Source organism: Lactuca virosa, chromosome 2 (assembly GCF_052849685.1).
Source record: "Lactuca virosa cultivar CGN04683 chromosome 2, Lactuca_virosa_CGN04683_v6, whole genome shotgun sequence".
Classification (NCBI taxonomy): domain Eukaryota; kingdom Viridiplantae; phylum Streptophyta; class Magnoliopsida; order Asterales; family Asteraceae; genus Lactuca; species Lactuca virosa.
Window position 1 is genome coordinate 67795154 of NC_136427.1, and position 17098 is coordinate 67812251.

The 17098-nt window shown below is 37.6% G+C and overlaps 1 long non-coding RNA gene across 1 annotated transcript; it reads left to right on the top strand.

Moving 5' to 3' along the window:
- The first annotated feature begins 2626 nt into the window (after window positions 1–2626).
- On the top strand, window positions 2627–7065 carry LOC145156375 (uncharacterized). Its single transcript, XR_013736649.1, has 3 exons — window positions 2627–2735; window positions 5926–6828; window positions 6921–7065. It is a non-coding gene; the product is annotated as an uncharacterized LOC145156375 (long non-coding RNA).
- Window positions 7066–17098: the final 10033 nt, after the last annotated feature.

Below are 17098 nucleotides of genomic sequence, written 5' to 3' on the forward strand. Positions count from 1 at the left end.
TCTTTTAATAATATTTAGAGATACTTGTACATGGAAAGTATATTTTCAAATGCTAAACCACCGAATGGGAGAATGTTATGTCATTAGAAATAATACGAAGAATATCAATTTGAAATTCGTGATTTAGTTAAAAAAAAATAGTGTATGAAACTATCAAAATTGATGTCTTACCGAATATTTTCCATGTTTACCAATATGAAAAGTTTGGCTTGACGCTTTATGTTTGAGCATTTTTTTAGCTTGAATTTCTCTCTATTTTAGTCTATAGGTCTTCTTCATTCTGTCATTTGCGTGTATAAACTTCGGTCTCAAGGAATGTGCAATACATAGACTACTACAAAATGGGGACAACTCCTACGAAAATCAGTGAGAAAATGTTTCCGTCGGTAATCACCGACAGATAAGTGACAAACTTAAAAACCCTGATTTTTGTTATGGAATATTGAGATTAATAACGAAATAAAAACAAATTTGGTTTTATTTTGAAGCCCATCATTAATTCTGATGGTTTTGATACAAAATATAAGTGTATTATTTTTCATAAAAACCGCAACAGAAGCTTTTAAAAATAACAAGTTTATTTTTGAGTTTATAAGAAAACCAAACCATCTAGGATCCATTTATAGATTACAATCATATTAAAAATAACCATAGAGTTTTTTTTTATTGACAACCTTGAAGCCTTTGACCCCACTTGGTTTTCGGTTGTTGATGAAGATAAAAAAAACAAAGTGTATGATTTTCCCTACAAGTATCCACCATCAAGATTAAAGCACTAGGAATGATAGTTCATGTTGGGTTCTTATTCAAAAATTGTTTCAAAATCATAAACAATGCAATGGAAACTTAAGATTTGAACAAAAACAAACTAGTTTTATTCCCGCCAAATGATTATTTTGCAAGATTTTGAAAGATTAAAACAACCATAGAAACATATAAATCCATATAAGAAAAAAACTCTTTTGGTCCAAAAAGATGTACTTGACATAATAAATCATACCTTATGATATATTATGATATATTTTGATACTCAACATTGAAAATTAATATTTCCATGAAATAAATAATTTACAGTTAATTACAAGATATGTATATATTTATCTATCAAAAATCAAATTCTTATAAATAATATTGCTAGTGTGACCCTTTTGGATCATATATTAGTGTCATTCTATCAACATCCACTTCTATAATGTATGTATTTATAACGACTCTTGGGCATATAGATCTTTCAGTCTCCCACTCGCACAAGACTCATCATAGATTGATATAGACAGTGTTGAATGGCTAGCAACATTTCACTGCCCCCCAATAATATATGTCTTAGTGCCATTCTGTCAACATCCAATTCCCAAAAGCTCCAAGCTTCAATTGATATATTAAAGTAAGTTTATCAATTATACCTTTGTTACAGACATCATGTTGAACATGAGATTTGGATCGCTTCACTCTCATTTGGAGTTTAACTTTAGGTAAAACGTGTTATATATCTAACTCGCAACACATAAGAGGAACAAATCCCATCTTGACTACAAAAGCTTCTTGCATAGTTCACACCATACCTAAGAATAGCTTTTATAACTATTCGGTTAAGGATTAGCATTTGACCATATGAAAGTACAACACTCCTTACATTTAAGTCCCACTACATATCTTAGGTGTTAAGGATACAAAGATAATACATTTTAATCAAGTATCACTCATAACTATGATATATGAGTTGATCTTGATGCGGGTCCGTTCAGTACTAGTTCCCCTGCAATTAAATATGAAACTTGCTTACAACCACTTACCGACCTTCATTTAGTGAGAGTCTGTGACAACCCTAAGAATTTCCGTCACTAGTCACCGTTAGGAAATAATAGGAAAATAAATGTAATAGAAAACATTGTAATATTTGATTTTTTAGGTAATAAGAATAAGATATTTTGTTACATTTATTTGCTAAAAATCGTCCATTAGGCTGTAAAATTAGCGACCGAAAAGTTGTGACGTTTTCCAATTCAGTTAACAAACATGGATAGTACTCGTTAACGCGATCTCAAGGACATAAGAATCGTAAAAATCCGACTCTGAAGAAGAGAGTTATGGATTTTATAAGAATTGAAATCAACCCCATAAGTAAAATTATGTACCTCGAAACGGTACTTAGAGATTGATTTAGTTTTAATTAAAAGTACAAAAAGGAGTTTCGTAGTACTCCTCAAGAAATAAACTTTAGGAAATTTTTTTGTCGAAAATGGGATCCATAAGTGTAAGTAATGATTTTTATAAAATCATAAATTCTTACCCCCGTTGGGCTCGAAAATGAAAGTCAAAACCGGCCAAAACAACCAACATGAAAGTTGTAGTTACTGTTGAGATCGTCACATAGATATAGAGAAGGTCTAGATTGGTGCACACACGAGGAAGTAATGATCTTTGTAAAAACTTTAATTGTGCGTCAAGTGCGTGCCGTTGCACACCACGCACCTGATACCAGATTCGATCAGATTGCGAGAGACATGGATGAGTACGGAGGGGACACGATGTTCAAATACACGTCGCGCATAGGAAAGGCGCGACCCACACCCCCAAAACTCAACTATAAATAGTGGGTCGTGTCATTTACTCCAACACACCTTCAAAACACTCCTCTCTCTCTCTCTGTCCCTCAGGTTCATTTGTTGCCTCGTGGAGCTGTCCCCGGATTTTTGAGCTCGTTTCCACGTACATCAGCGGTTTCAAACCCTAGAGTGAGTTTACGACCCCTATTTTACTGTTTTAAAATGTTTTCAGTGGGTGAATACATGCTTAACAAATGATTTTATAAAAATATTTATCTTATAAATATTAAGTTATTTTATTATGAGTAACATGCCTTAAGATAATATAATTGTAGATAATATTCATGGATTTAAGCTATGATCTGTGTCTAAAAGATATGATTCCCGATAATCTAGGAGTTATGCTAGACAAAATTTAGGATATGCACTATACTTAGTTGTTACACTGCCCAAATATTTTGTTAAAATAATCATAATTAGGATATATATATATATATATATATATATATATATATATATATATATATATATATATATATATATATATATATATATATATATATATATGACAATTTATATATATAAGATAATTATAAGATCATAAATATAATTATCAATATATATATATATATATATATATATATATATATATATATATATATATATATATATATATATAGGGGTAAGTATGATAAATATAAAAGATAAAACCTACGGTTAATACATTAGTGAGTTGGTTACTCATCCAAAAGCCTTGATTAAATTCGGCATATCCCCAATGCCTATAATCGTTAATCTTGGAAGAGCTAGGAATTTATGTATAGATATATACAGAGCCATGACAACCCCACTTGCGATTGCTAGCTACAATCCCGACAGGATACCTTCCATATAAGTTACTATTCAACGTCCGATGAAGCGTCGTGGTAAGGGGTACATTTACGGTCATAGTATCGATTATAGGGGCTCACATTAACATATTAAAAATTTCCTTAGAGCTTAGATTACCATTAGGGACACCTGGTATGGTAATTAAAATACATTAGGATCGTTAGAAATCCTAAAAAGATAATAAATTAGGATTAACAAAAGACAATCCTAATTAAAATACGTTAGGATCGTTAAAAATCCTTAAAAGATAGTAAATTAGGATTAACAAAACACAATCCTAATAATACTACATTAGGATCGTTAGATATCTTGAAAAGTGTTGGATTAGTGTCTAAGCCCGTAACTATATTTGGTAAATATTTGACCCGGTTGTGCATGGTCCTTTTGGGTTGCCTTCATCAAAGCAACTAGATAGGATGATGTATGAAGAGAAAGGTTATTATTGGTTATTAATGTATTTTACGAATAATATATTAAAGGGGAAATCATATAGTTTGATTAATATTAGACAAGAATTAATTAAGAATTAATTATGTGGTTAAAAGCCATTAATTAAATAAAGGGGACTAGAAATGTTTATTGTGTGATAGTTGAATATTGGGCTGAGAAGCCTTATGGACTAGGCATGGACGAAATTAAGAATTGTCCATCTTAATTTCGGCCATAAGGGCCCTATTCCATAAGGTTCCTTGGATTGCTTAAGGCCTAAGTTGTCCATTAGGGTTTTGACTAAAACCCTAGCAACACAAGTATAAATAGACCCCTAGGGCATCAGTTTTCGGCCACTGGAAACCCTAGAAGAGTTTATAGCCGAAATTGTGCCTCCTCCCCTCTCTCCAATATCATCCTCTTGCTAGTGGTGTTTGTAAGCCATTAGAGGAGTGACATTTGTGACTCTAAGCTCCAAGACACGAAGATTCAAGCCATTCTAGAAGAGGTAATCATCTAGATCTGATTTTATATGATAATTTTGAATATGTATGCTAGATCTAGGGTTCATAAGTATTGGATGAATTGCATGTACAATAGAGAAACCTAGATCCAAACTTTAGGGTTTACATGAGCAGATAGGATGTTCTTTTGTATAAAACCCATCAGTGGTATCAGAGACTTGATTGGTTTCTATTGTATTGATGCCTTGTATGTTCATCTTGCTAAAAATCGTTTTTCTGCCCTCTGCCCGACCTGACTCGACGAGTCACTTGCTGAGCTCGGCGAGTCGGCCCAACTCGGCGAGTCCAGTGAGTGACTCGACGATTCGGGGAGTCAGACAGAGGGAAAATCGGGATTTCTTGCTGTTTTGCTGAAGGATAATTACCAAAAACTGTTTTTGATTTATAAAATCCGAATTTTATTATTATTATGTGATTATCCTTACCAAAACAAAAGATAATTACCAATTATTTGAATAATAAATTCCTTATATGATAAAATTTGATTATTTGAATTATTTTATGAATTATCTTGTGAATAAAATGGAATAGGTCAAATTTAGATAATCATTAAATTAAATGTTTGATTTAAATTATTTGCTATTTGATCCTATGTGTTTTGAAAAGTTCAAATCTTGCCCTCAAGTTTTGAAATTTAAATTTTTAATTAAAAGTTTAATTTGAATCATTTAAATTTCAAACCCTAGAATTTTACAAGTTTAAAATTCACCCTATACTATTATAATATTATAAGAATAATAATTATATATGTATAACTTAAATGCTAGTCTTACCGTTAGTAGGCCTCATTCACGAAGCCGATCAATAAGGGGGTATAAGGTTATGGCCTATAAAATGGCCGTTTAATGGGTGTCCACTCTCACCCACCACTTCCTTGATTGGTGGAGGGTCGTTAGCCGAACGGGTAGGATAAGGCAACCCTTTCCTCATTAAAAGTAGAATGAATTAATAAAGTAACTAAATGTTTTTACAAAATCCCCAATCTTAGTTACTTTAGGCAAAAGTGAATTGATGCAATTCCATGAAATTACACTTTGTACCCTTGCTAAGACGTTAGTGGAGCGTGTGTGGTTAACCGGCACACTAATTGGGCTCTAAGCAAAGGTGGCAAAGGGTGACTTGATGTTTATCATAGTTCGATGGAGTGTGTGTGGTTAGCCGACACGTCGAATAGGTGACTGTAACATTGAGGGCACCATGTACATTTGCATGGTTATTCACACCCGCTTTGTGATCTTCAGCATCCCAGTCACAAACTTGAGGGGCATATCGAGATTTAAACATGCCATTGAAAAGTTCAATGAATCTCAAAAGATCTAGGAGTTTTCAATAAATTTAAAACTTAGCTTTAATTTGTTTTTCATGGTGGAAATTAGTGAATCGTCAGTCACTTACCTTTAAATTATTTGATGTTTAGATTACGACATCCCTCTTCTAAATTGCAAATAATGTTGTTGGATCCTAGCCCTAATTTCTCATTTGGGTGTTTAATTGGGGATTCATTTCTAATCAAACTTGCCTCTTTTCTATTTCAGATGTCGAACGTGAACAAAAACGCTTCCGACTCAAATTCCTCTGGCTCGTTCTCACTCATGAACTTGTGTGGGAGAGTGATCTTTGACGGTTCCAATTTCAATGATTGGATCCGCAACATCTGAATGGTCACTCGTTACGAGGACAAAGAGTATGTCCTCAATGAGAAGCTGAAGGAAATCAACATCAATACTGCCTCTGCTGAAGAGATCGCAGCCTTTGAGGTCCATGAGCGTGATGCTACGAAAGTCTATTGCATCATGTTGGCGACTATGACTGCATAACTCTAGAAATCCTATGAGGACATGTATCCCTATGAGATGCATCAAGATTTGTTGTACCGGTACCACCAAAGCGCTAGGCAAGAAAGGTACGAGATCATCACTTCGATGATCACTGCCAAAATGGGTAATGGAGAGTCCCTTACTGCTCATCTGCAAAAGATGCAGAGATATGCCGATCGTCTGCTAAAGTTAAATGTTAACTTTGATGAAGAGCTGGAAATTGACATCATCCTTCACTCCTTGCCTCCCTGTTACAACCAGTTCCGCATGACCTACCACATGAACAAGGAGGAGGTCACTTTGAGCAAGCTTCAAGGCTTGTTGAGGACTGCTGAGAGCAACCTCAAAGACAAATCTGTTGCATCAACTCCTACTGCTGCCCCAATCTTGGCAATTGGGCAAGGAAAGGATAAGAAGAGGAAGGCTCCCTCAAAGAGCCACCATAAGGGACAGTCCCGTGATGGTACCTCTTCTAGTGGAACCAAGGTTGGTCTGCTAAACCCAACTCCAACCCCAAGGAGGCAGAGTGCCATCACTACCACGAAATAGGGCATTGGAAATGAAGTTGTCTGAAATATCTGCAAGACATCAAGGATGGAAAGATCAAGCCATCCTACGTAGGTATTTACACTATTAAATCTAATGATTCATCACATGTTATTTCTTGGGTTCTTGCTACAGGATTTGGTTTTCACATTTGTTCTGACTTGCAGGGCCTAAGAATAAATAGGGATGTGGAGCATGGGAAGATAAACTTGATCATGGGGAACAGAAGATCGTTGCCTGTCACCAAGATTGGAGTTTACAATTTAGTGCTTAGTAATGGATTAGGATTAGATTTAAATAATTGTTGCTATTCGCCACATATGGCAAGAAACATCATTTCTTTTCATGGTTTGTATAGACAAGAGTTTAGATATTCACTTGATAATGAAAAGGGTTCTATAATGCTTATCTTAATGGTGTTTTCTATTTTGAAGTGTTGCCTTGTAATGGAATATATGAAACTGTGATGATTGTAGATAACTTAGGAAATGATGTGTTGTGTACCGATTCTTCAAATAGTTTGGATAAAGCATGATTGTGGCATTGTCGTCTTGGACATGTCAAGAAGAAACGTATAGCCCAACTCCAAAAGGATGGAGTGCTGGAGTCATTCGACCTGAGGGACGATGACCTGTGCGAGTCTTGTTTGCTTGGAAAGATGACCAAGTCACCCTTCACTGACACTTGTGAAAGGGGTGAGGGTTTATTGGATCTCATGCACACCGATGTGTGTGGGCCCTTTAGACCCACCACAAGGGATGTGAACCACTTCTATGTGAATTTCACCGATCATTATAGCAGATATGGGTATATCTACATAATCAATCACAAATCAGAAACCTTTGAAAAGTTCAAAGAGTTTAAACAAGAAGTGGAGAATCAGTTGGGCAGGAAAATCAAGATGCTTCGATCTGATCGAGGAGGAAAGTACCTAAGTCTTGAATTCCACGACTACCTCAATGAATGCGGAATTGTTTCGCAATTGACGCCACCTAGGACACCGCAGTTGAATGGTGTGGCTGAGAGGCGTAATCAAACCTTGCTAGACATGGTTCATTCCATGATGAGTCGTGCTTCTCTACCTATCTCATTCTGGGGGTATGCCTTAGAGACTGCCGCCCATATCCTTAACTTAGTCCCTACAAAGAAGGTTGCCAAAACACCTCACGAGATGTGGACAGGGAAAGCTCCCTCATTGGCACATATCAAGGTTTGGGGTTGCGAGGCTTTCGTAAGATGAAAGACTCACGACAAGATCGAACCTAGTAGTGAGGGGTGTATTTTCATTGGCTACCCACAGAAGTCCTTTGGATATCTCTTCTATAGACCGAGTGACAATGTTGTCTTCGTCGAGAGGAGAGGGGTTTTCCGAGAACGAGAACTCATAAGCCAAGCGGGCAGTGGGAGGCAAATCGATCTTGAAGAGATTCAAAAGTCGAGTGATGAAGGAACCTCTAACGCTGGCGTTCAACCCGAGGAGGAAACTCCGGTTGAACCGATTGACGAGTCCTTACCTCTTAGACGTTCCGATAGAGTTAGGGTTCAACCCCAGTTTTATGGTTTTCATATTACTACAGAAGGGGATACGTTCATTATTGATAGTACACTAGTGAATTTGAACGAACCTAACAGCTACAAAGAAGCCATGGCAGGCCCGGAGTCTGCGAAATGGAAAGAGGCTATGGACAGCGAGATTCAGTCCATGTATGACAACCAAGTTTGGAATTTGGTTGACAATGTGCCAGGTCGTAAGACGGTCGGGTGCAAGTGGATCTTCGAGAAGAAGACCGACATGGATGGGAATGTGCACACATATAAAGTGCGATTGGTTGCGAAGGGCTTTACTCAAACTCCCGGAGTTTACTACGATGAGACCTTCTCACCGGTTGCGAAGATAAAGTCTATTAGGGTGATGCTAGCCATTGTTGCATTTCATGACTATGAGATATGACAGATGGATGTCAAAACCGCTTTCCTCAATGGAAAGTTAGCTGAGGATGTTTACATGAATCAGCCAGAGGGTTTTGTTAATGCGAAGCACCCCAATAGAGTGTGCAAGCTTGAAAAATCCATTTATGGATTGAAGCAAGCATCTCGCAGATGGAATCTTTGTTTCGACAGAAAGTCAAAGAGTTCTGCGAAGCGAGGATGAATCATTTGTATATGTCAAAGCCAGTGGGAGTATAGTTAGCTTCCTCATATTGTATGTCGATGACATACTACTCATAGGAAACGACATCCCAACCCTGCAGGAAGTCAAATCCTGCTTGGGAAGTGTTTCTCTATGAAGGACCTCGGAGAGACTGCCTATATTTTGGGAATACGGATAGTGAGAAACAGAAGTAAAAGACTAATAGGACTTAGTTAGAATACTTACTTGGACAAGGTACTAAAGCGTTTTAGTATGGAGAATTCCAAGAAAGGGGAGTTACCGATACAAAGTAATGCCAAGTTGAGTAAGACTCAAAGTCCGAGTACCGAAGTCGAGTTAGCAGAGATGATTCGAATACCCTATGCTTCCGCAATATGTATGCTATGACTTGTACTCGCCCTGATGTGGCCTTCGCTTTGAGCATGGTCAACAGATATCAAGGGAGCCCTGGCAAAGCACATTGGACCGCATTGAAGAATATTCTTAAGTACCTTCGGAGGACCAAGGAATGGTTTCTAGTCTTCGGTGGGAGTGATGACTTAAGGGTGCGAGGGTCTAGTGACGCCAGTTTTCAGACCGACAGGGACAACTACCGTTCGCAGTCGGGATAGGTCTTTACCCTAAATGGTGGAGCAGTGACTTGGAAAAGTTCCAAGCAGGAGACCGTAGCTGATTCAAAGTGCGAATCAGAGTACATTGCGGCGAGCGAAGCGTCAAAGGAGGCGATATGGTTGAAGAACTTCATTGGAGTCATTGGAGTTGTGCCAGCGATAAAGGAGCCAATGGAAATTTTCTGTGATAATGAAGGAGCGGTTGCCTTAACAAAGGAACTGAGGGATCATGGTAGATCTCGACATATCGATAGAAAATATCATTTTATTCGACATCGGGTAGAAGAAGGACTCCTCGTAGTGAAGAGAGTATCGTCGGAGGATAATGCAACAGATCCCTTTACGAAGGGACTATGTAGGGTTAAGCGCTTGCAGCACACTAGGAGCATGGGGCTGAAGGACGATATTAGTTTGGATTACGTAGTTTAGAAACGTGTAATAGATAAATTGTAATTAACATTTGATGATTAAATAAAAGAGTATTATTTATGAGTAAAGTGACTGTCTTATGTTAATTGTTTACCTATTGTTTCACTTTGCATGTTTTGACTTCCTGAATAATAAGATTATTCGAACAGTCCACAGTCATTCATATGTTGGAAGTAGGTATGAAAGAAGACTGTCATGAACTGGTTTGTAGATTGTCTAAAGTGTATTAGACATAGCAAAGGTTTGCTGCAACGTTCATGAGTGCTTATGAATAAGATTTGAGCATTGGATTAGACCCACGCTTGCTGGTATCACTTCATGGAATTTATCTCGAGTGATCGCAAGACGATAATATCATATGGTCTTAAAACCTAGATACATGGTTTGTTGTTTGCAGGTTGGTTGTGCATTGATAATGCGTAAACACATCAGTAACTTGATGTTATAAAACGCATTGTTGTGCATGATTTGATGAGTGAATGGTAAATGTATATAAGTCGAAGTTTATCTGTTCCTTTTATCCTAAGAGGGTAAAAGCGATATCTGGGCCCCTCGATGATTTGGTTTGACTTATCTGTCGGGCCCGGTTAGGACTGAATTGATGTGTTCAATTAAGTTCCATGTCAGACGAATCAGAGATCGAGAAATAAACTGCTGGACAATAAGTATGACTATGTTCCATGTATTTTTCCGCATGATATCTAGAACGGAGGACTATACGATCCCTTATCTAAAGGACAGGTTACTGATAAGATCAGAGTTCCACAGCGTCTTTGAGAGATACGATTGCTAATCTGTGTCTAAAAGATATGATTCCCGATAATCTAGGAGTTATGCTAGACAAAATTTAGGATATGCACTATACTTAGTTGTTACACTGCCCAAATCTTTTGTTAAAATAATCATAATTAGGATATATATATATATATATGACAATTTATATATATAAGATAATTATAAGATCATAAATATAATTATCAAATATATATATATATATATATATATATATATATATATATATATATATATATATATATATATATATATATATATATAGGGGTAAGTATGATAAATATAAAAGATAAAACCTACGGTTAATACATTAGTGAGTTGGTTACTCATCCAAAAGCCTTGATTAAATTCGGCATATCCCCAATGCCTATAATCGTTAATCTTGGAAGAGCTAGGAATTTATGTATAGATATATACAGAGCCATGACAACCCCACTTGCGATTGCTAGCTACAATCCCGACAGGATACCTTCCATATAAGTTACTATTCAACGTCCGATGAAGCGTCGTGGTAAGGGGTACATTTACGGTCATAGTATCGATTATAGGGGCTCACATTAACATATTAAAAATTTCCTTAGAGCTTAGATTACCATTAGGGACACCTGGTATGGTAATTAAAATACATTAGGATCGTTAGAAATCCTAAAAAGATAATAAATTAGGATTAACAAAAGACAATCCTAATTAAAATACGTTAGGATCGTTAAAAATCCTTAAAAGATAGTAAATTAGGATTAACAAAACACAATCCTAATAATACTACATTAGGATCGTTAGATATCTTGAAAAGTGTTGGATTAGTGTCTAAGCCCGTAACTATATTTGGTAAATATTTGACCCGGTTGTGCATGGTCCTTTTGGGTTGCCTTCATCAAAGCAACTAGATAGGATGATTTATGAAGAGAGACATTATTATGGTTTATTAATGTATTTTATGTATAATATATTAAAGGAAAAATCATATAGTTTAATTAATATTAGACCAGAATTAATTAAGAATTAATTTTGTGGCTAAAAGACATTAATTAAATAAAGGGGACTAGAACTGTTAATTGTGTGATAGTTGAATATTGGGCTGAGAAGCCTTATGGACTAGGCATGGACGAAATTAAGAATTGTCCATCTTAATTTCGGCCATAAGGGCCCTATTCCAGAAGGTTCCTTGGATTTCTTAAGGCCTAAGTTGTCCATTAGGATTTTGACTATAACCCTAGCAGCACAAGTATAAATAGACCCCTAGGGCATCAGTTTTCGGCCACTGGAAACCCTAGAAGAGTTCATAGCTGAAATTATGCCTCCTCCCCTCTCTCCAATATCATCCTCTTGCTTGTGGTCTTTGTAAGCCGTTAAAGGAGTGACATTTGTGACTCTAAGCTCCAAGACAAGAAGATTCAAGCCATTCTTGAAGAGGTAATCATCTAGATCTCATTTTATATGATAATTTTGAAATATGTATGCTAGATCTAGGGTTCATTAGTCTTGGATGAATTGCATGTACAATAGAGAAACCTAGATCCAAGCTTTAGGGTTTGCATGAGCACATATGATGTTTTTTGTATAAAACCCCTCAAAAATATAGTCATTTAAGATAAATAAAAGATATCTTAAAAGATAGAAGACTAGATAAATAAATAATAAAGGTTTTCACTAAAGAAAATTATTCTTTAAGATAATTCAAAAATTCCAAAAATAAAAACTCATGCACTCAATAACATTATGTTGAATTTCAAAATAGATGTATTATCAGGAATATGAGTATGGATGAGTGTCCCCCGAGTATGCAAGAAGTTTGAAAGGAAGCTGTTGAAGTTTAGTATAGTTAGTTTAGGGGTTGTTTCTGTCCCTAAAATAATGTAATCCTTCAAAATCATAAATTAATAAATATTGAAAATATAACTTTGTGTTTGATTGTACGCGTTGCCGAGATCCAATTATCCATACGTCGCGCTGCCCGATGTTTTCGCCAACGACTGGGTAGCGTGTGACAGATTGGTATCAGAGCCTCAGATTATAGCGAACTAGTAATTCCTTAGGAAAGGGAATAAAAACTTTGAATTAGTCAAACCTAATAAAAGTATTATTAATAATCACTGTGCGGATAAACTACTCTTGGTGAGGTGTCTAGACTAGAAAAACTTGTCGATAGGGTTGTTGGATTTCAGAACAACTATATGCCAAAATGGTACTGCCCTTCGACTTTTCCTAACTGGGTGATCCTTGTAGTTTAAAAGCACACAAAGATAGGATTAAATAAAATACCATAATCAAACATTAATCAAATGAAGAGTTGTGCAAAATCTTATAAATACACCCTCGTATCAAAAATGATTATCCATTCAAATCATAACTTAAGATTTTAGGTCAAAAACGAATCATAGGTTTAGTTAGTACTGCGACCAGCCCACAACTAGACCTAGAATGCGCAACTAAGTTTTATTATGGTCCGACCGACGCACACTCAAACCTGGATGTCTTAGTTGATAATATAAGACGCTTAAGGATTTATGGACCGATATTTAGTATGCTTAGTTAGGAAATTAGGACGAAGTCTACGACTGCAAGATAATCGGATTAGTAGCATAATCGACTCCCCCAAATACTATATTTGTATAGAGGGATACGTCGAGAGAAGTTATGGATTTACGTCGTAGAGTTCTTAAAATCTAGTCCTACCTACTCTGAGATTACCATTCATAGCTCAAGGATAATGATCTCGGCAGCACTTACCCGACCACTGATAGGAGAAAATCATGGTAGATCCGAGCGGTCGGAGTAGGTGTGATCAGTGTTGTAAAACTCACCGAGTTGACCGTTTACTCGTCCGAGTACTCCCGACTCGGCCCCTTACCGAGCCGAGTTACAGAATCCGAGTACTCCCCGATCGGCCCCTTACTGAAGTGAGAAGTGTTGTAAAACTCGGCCAACTCGGTAATTAATATGTATAATATACTTAATGATTTATTATTTAACACACCCACATGTGATTATTACTATATATATATATATATATATATATATATATATATATATATATATATATATATATATATATATATATATATTCAGTAATTGTTTACGAAGTGAGATCATTGCGTGTTTTTCAGTTTTTAGGTATTCACATGTATTTAATTTTGTTATATATTTCAAACAACTTATGATTTTGACATATATAATTTCCCTAAAAATATTTCTAAATGAACTACCGAGTCCAAGTACTCCCCGAGTACTCATGAGTACTCGCTACTTGGCAGTCGGCCGAATAGGTACCAAGTAGCGAGTTCTACAACCTTGGGCGTGATTATTAGGAGCTCATCCATAGAGGATTTCTAGGATTGGTTTTCTCTTCCTTCCCCAAAGGGAGATCAGGTGGTGCTGCACTTCCCAGTGACGGAGGAGTCAGAGTACGATCCATGGATGTCGTGGCCACCTACCCCCACTGATATGTAGTTTATCGAGGATGAGGAGCCTTATGAGGACGAGGATCCCTATGAGGACGAGTAGCCACTTGAGGAGGATCCGCATGTCGAGCAGGCAGGTGGATATCCAGGTGACATCTCACCACATCCTAACTCGTCATCCCACGGTGATGGACATCCTGAGACTCAAGTGGAGGACATTCATGAGTAAGAGAGATCATCAGAGTCTCCAGCCTCAGACCAGCCTTCCATTCCTATTCCATCCCGAAAAAGAGCAGCCTCACCCCCATCATCCCTAAATCCATCGAAGAAACCTTGCCCTACCCATAAATGGATGCCCCAAGTGGACGAGTTGATCCATGAGGACAACATTGGCTACTACGAGATCAGAGAGTCGTCATAGGCTCTAAGACGTGACCTTATCCTTAAGGATCCCACAGATCGAGTGATTTTAGTTTTAGTTCATGTGTGGCACGGCACGAGGATCACATACATCAGTTAGATGAGGATCGCGACTCATTGTGGAGGGAGATTAGCATGATGACCGATGCCGTCAAAGTTTTAGAAGAGAGGAGGGATTTTGATTAGATGAGAATCCTCCACGCTTATAATCACCTAGAGGATACATATTCTCTAGTGCAACATCAACAAATCAAGATTGAGAGTCTCGATCAGCGCATGAGAGAGGAGGAGTTAAGAGTGCTGGTGTTAGAAATAGGGGCAGCCACTTTGGAGGCAATGATTAAGTGCCTCCAATAGCAGTTAGCCCACATAGTGGTTTGGTTGGTAGTTTACTTTATGTTGTGGTAGATAGTTTTAGCATTTGGTAGCTAGAAACGATGATATTTTTGGGTTTGAGGGATGGAATAGCAGCGTAGCCAATATAGAAATCCGCTACTTCTTTTGTGTAAAATAGATCCTATTCCTGTTCAAACCATACTTGTATACACTCTTTTGGTTATGTTAAACTGATGCAAAAAGTTTATAAAAATCTATAAAAGTTTTTATGATCTAAATGTTTAACTATACCTTAAATTTAGAATCATGCCTCACTCTAGATGTAACCCAGGAAGACCTGAAAGGAATCACGAGCCAATGAGCTCAGCCGCAATTGAGGCACTGATTGCCCAACGTGTAGCTGATGCCATAGCGAGTCTAGAAACCCTTAGGAATGTAGGATCAGGAGGCAATGGAGGCGAGAGTTCGAAAGGAGACAATCAAGTTCCCACTAGAGTGTGTTCATGTAAGGATTTTATGAACTATAAGAGAAAACTCTTCTATGGAAATGATGGAGTTGTTGGGCTGACTAGGTGGATAGAGAAGATGTGATTGGTCTTTGGGATATGTTTCTGCCCAGAGGACTGTAAAGTAAAATTCGCCGCCTCCACCCTGGCATATGCAACCTTGAGTTGGTGGAACAGTTACACCAATACCATGGGCATAAACATAGCGAACGCCATGTCATGGGATGAGTTGAAGCAACTAATGGTTAGAGAATATTGTCCACACGAGGAGACGCAAAAACTGTAGCAGGAGCTGTGGAATCTGATGATGTAGGAAGCTGATATTGCAACCTATACAAATCGCTTCAATGACCTAGCCACCTTGTGTCCTGGGATAGTTTCCCCGGCGGAGAAGAAGATATAGAGGTATATTTGGTGTTTGCCTCAACCTATTTAAGGCTTAGTCACGGCCTCAAAAACGACTACCTTTGATAGCACCAAGAGATTAGCCTTTAGTCCGATCCATCAACCGGTTCGTCATAGAACGATGGTTCAGAAGGCTGACCTTCCCAAGGTAGAGGGTAGAAAAAGGAAATTTGGAAAGGAGGCCAGAGGGAAGGCTAGGCAGTCATTAGAGAAGAAGCGGGAAGTGATTCGAGTGTTTACAATTGCAACACCCTCGGTCGGGACTACTTCAAGAGGTAGTCCTAAGTGCAAGTAATGTGGGTATGATCACCATAGAGCATGTTGGGTCTGTACCAACTGCGGCAAGAGAGGTCATCTTGCAAACAAGTATAGGACCTCATCCAATAGAGATAGTCGAGCATGTTATGAGTGATAGGAAATTGGAAACATCAGAAGGGATTGGCCAAATTTAGGAGGCCAGGGATGTGCCCATTATCTCTGATAGAGATAGTAGTTTTACCTCTCATTTCTGGTGAATCATGTAGAAATCCCTTGGTACATTCCTAGGTATGAGTACAACTTATCATCTACAAACTGATGGTCAAAGTGAAAGGACCATTCAAATGCTAGAAGACATGCTCAGAGCATGTGTGAAAGATTTTTGGAATTCATGGGATAATCACCTACCCCTCTTTGAGTTTTCATACAACAATAGCTATCACACGAGCATCGAAGCAGCGCCGTTCGAAGCACTATATGGTCGGAAATGTCGTTCTCCCATTTGTTGGACGAAAGTTGGCATCACCGAACTAGCCAAGAAGTTTGCAGGGGATACCTTACAAACAGGCTTAGAGATCATCCACGAGACGATAGAGAAGATAATGCAGATAAGAGAACGCATGAAGGCATTACGTGATCGACAAAAGAGCTATGCCGATGTGAAGCATAAACCCCTAGAATTCCAAGTGGGAGATAGGGTGATGCTCAAAGTATCTGCTTGGAAAGGAGTTATAAGGTTTGGAAGGCAAGGTAAATTAAACACAAGATACATAGGACCATTCGAGATCCTTGAAAGGGTAGGTCCAGTTGCGTATCGACTCATAATACCTCTAGAGCTTAATAACGTGCACGACATCTTTCACGTGTCAAAACTTAAGAAATGCCATTCTGACGATACGCTCGTCATTCCACTTGATGAAATTCAACTTAACCCTAAGCTGAACTTCATCGAAGAACCTGTCGAAATAATGCATAGAGAGGTCAAACGAGTCAAGCAGAGTCGGATTCCCATTGTTAAGGTACAATGAACTCTAA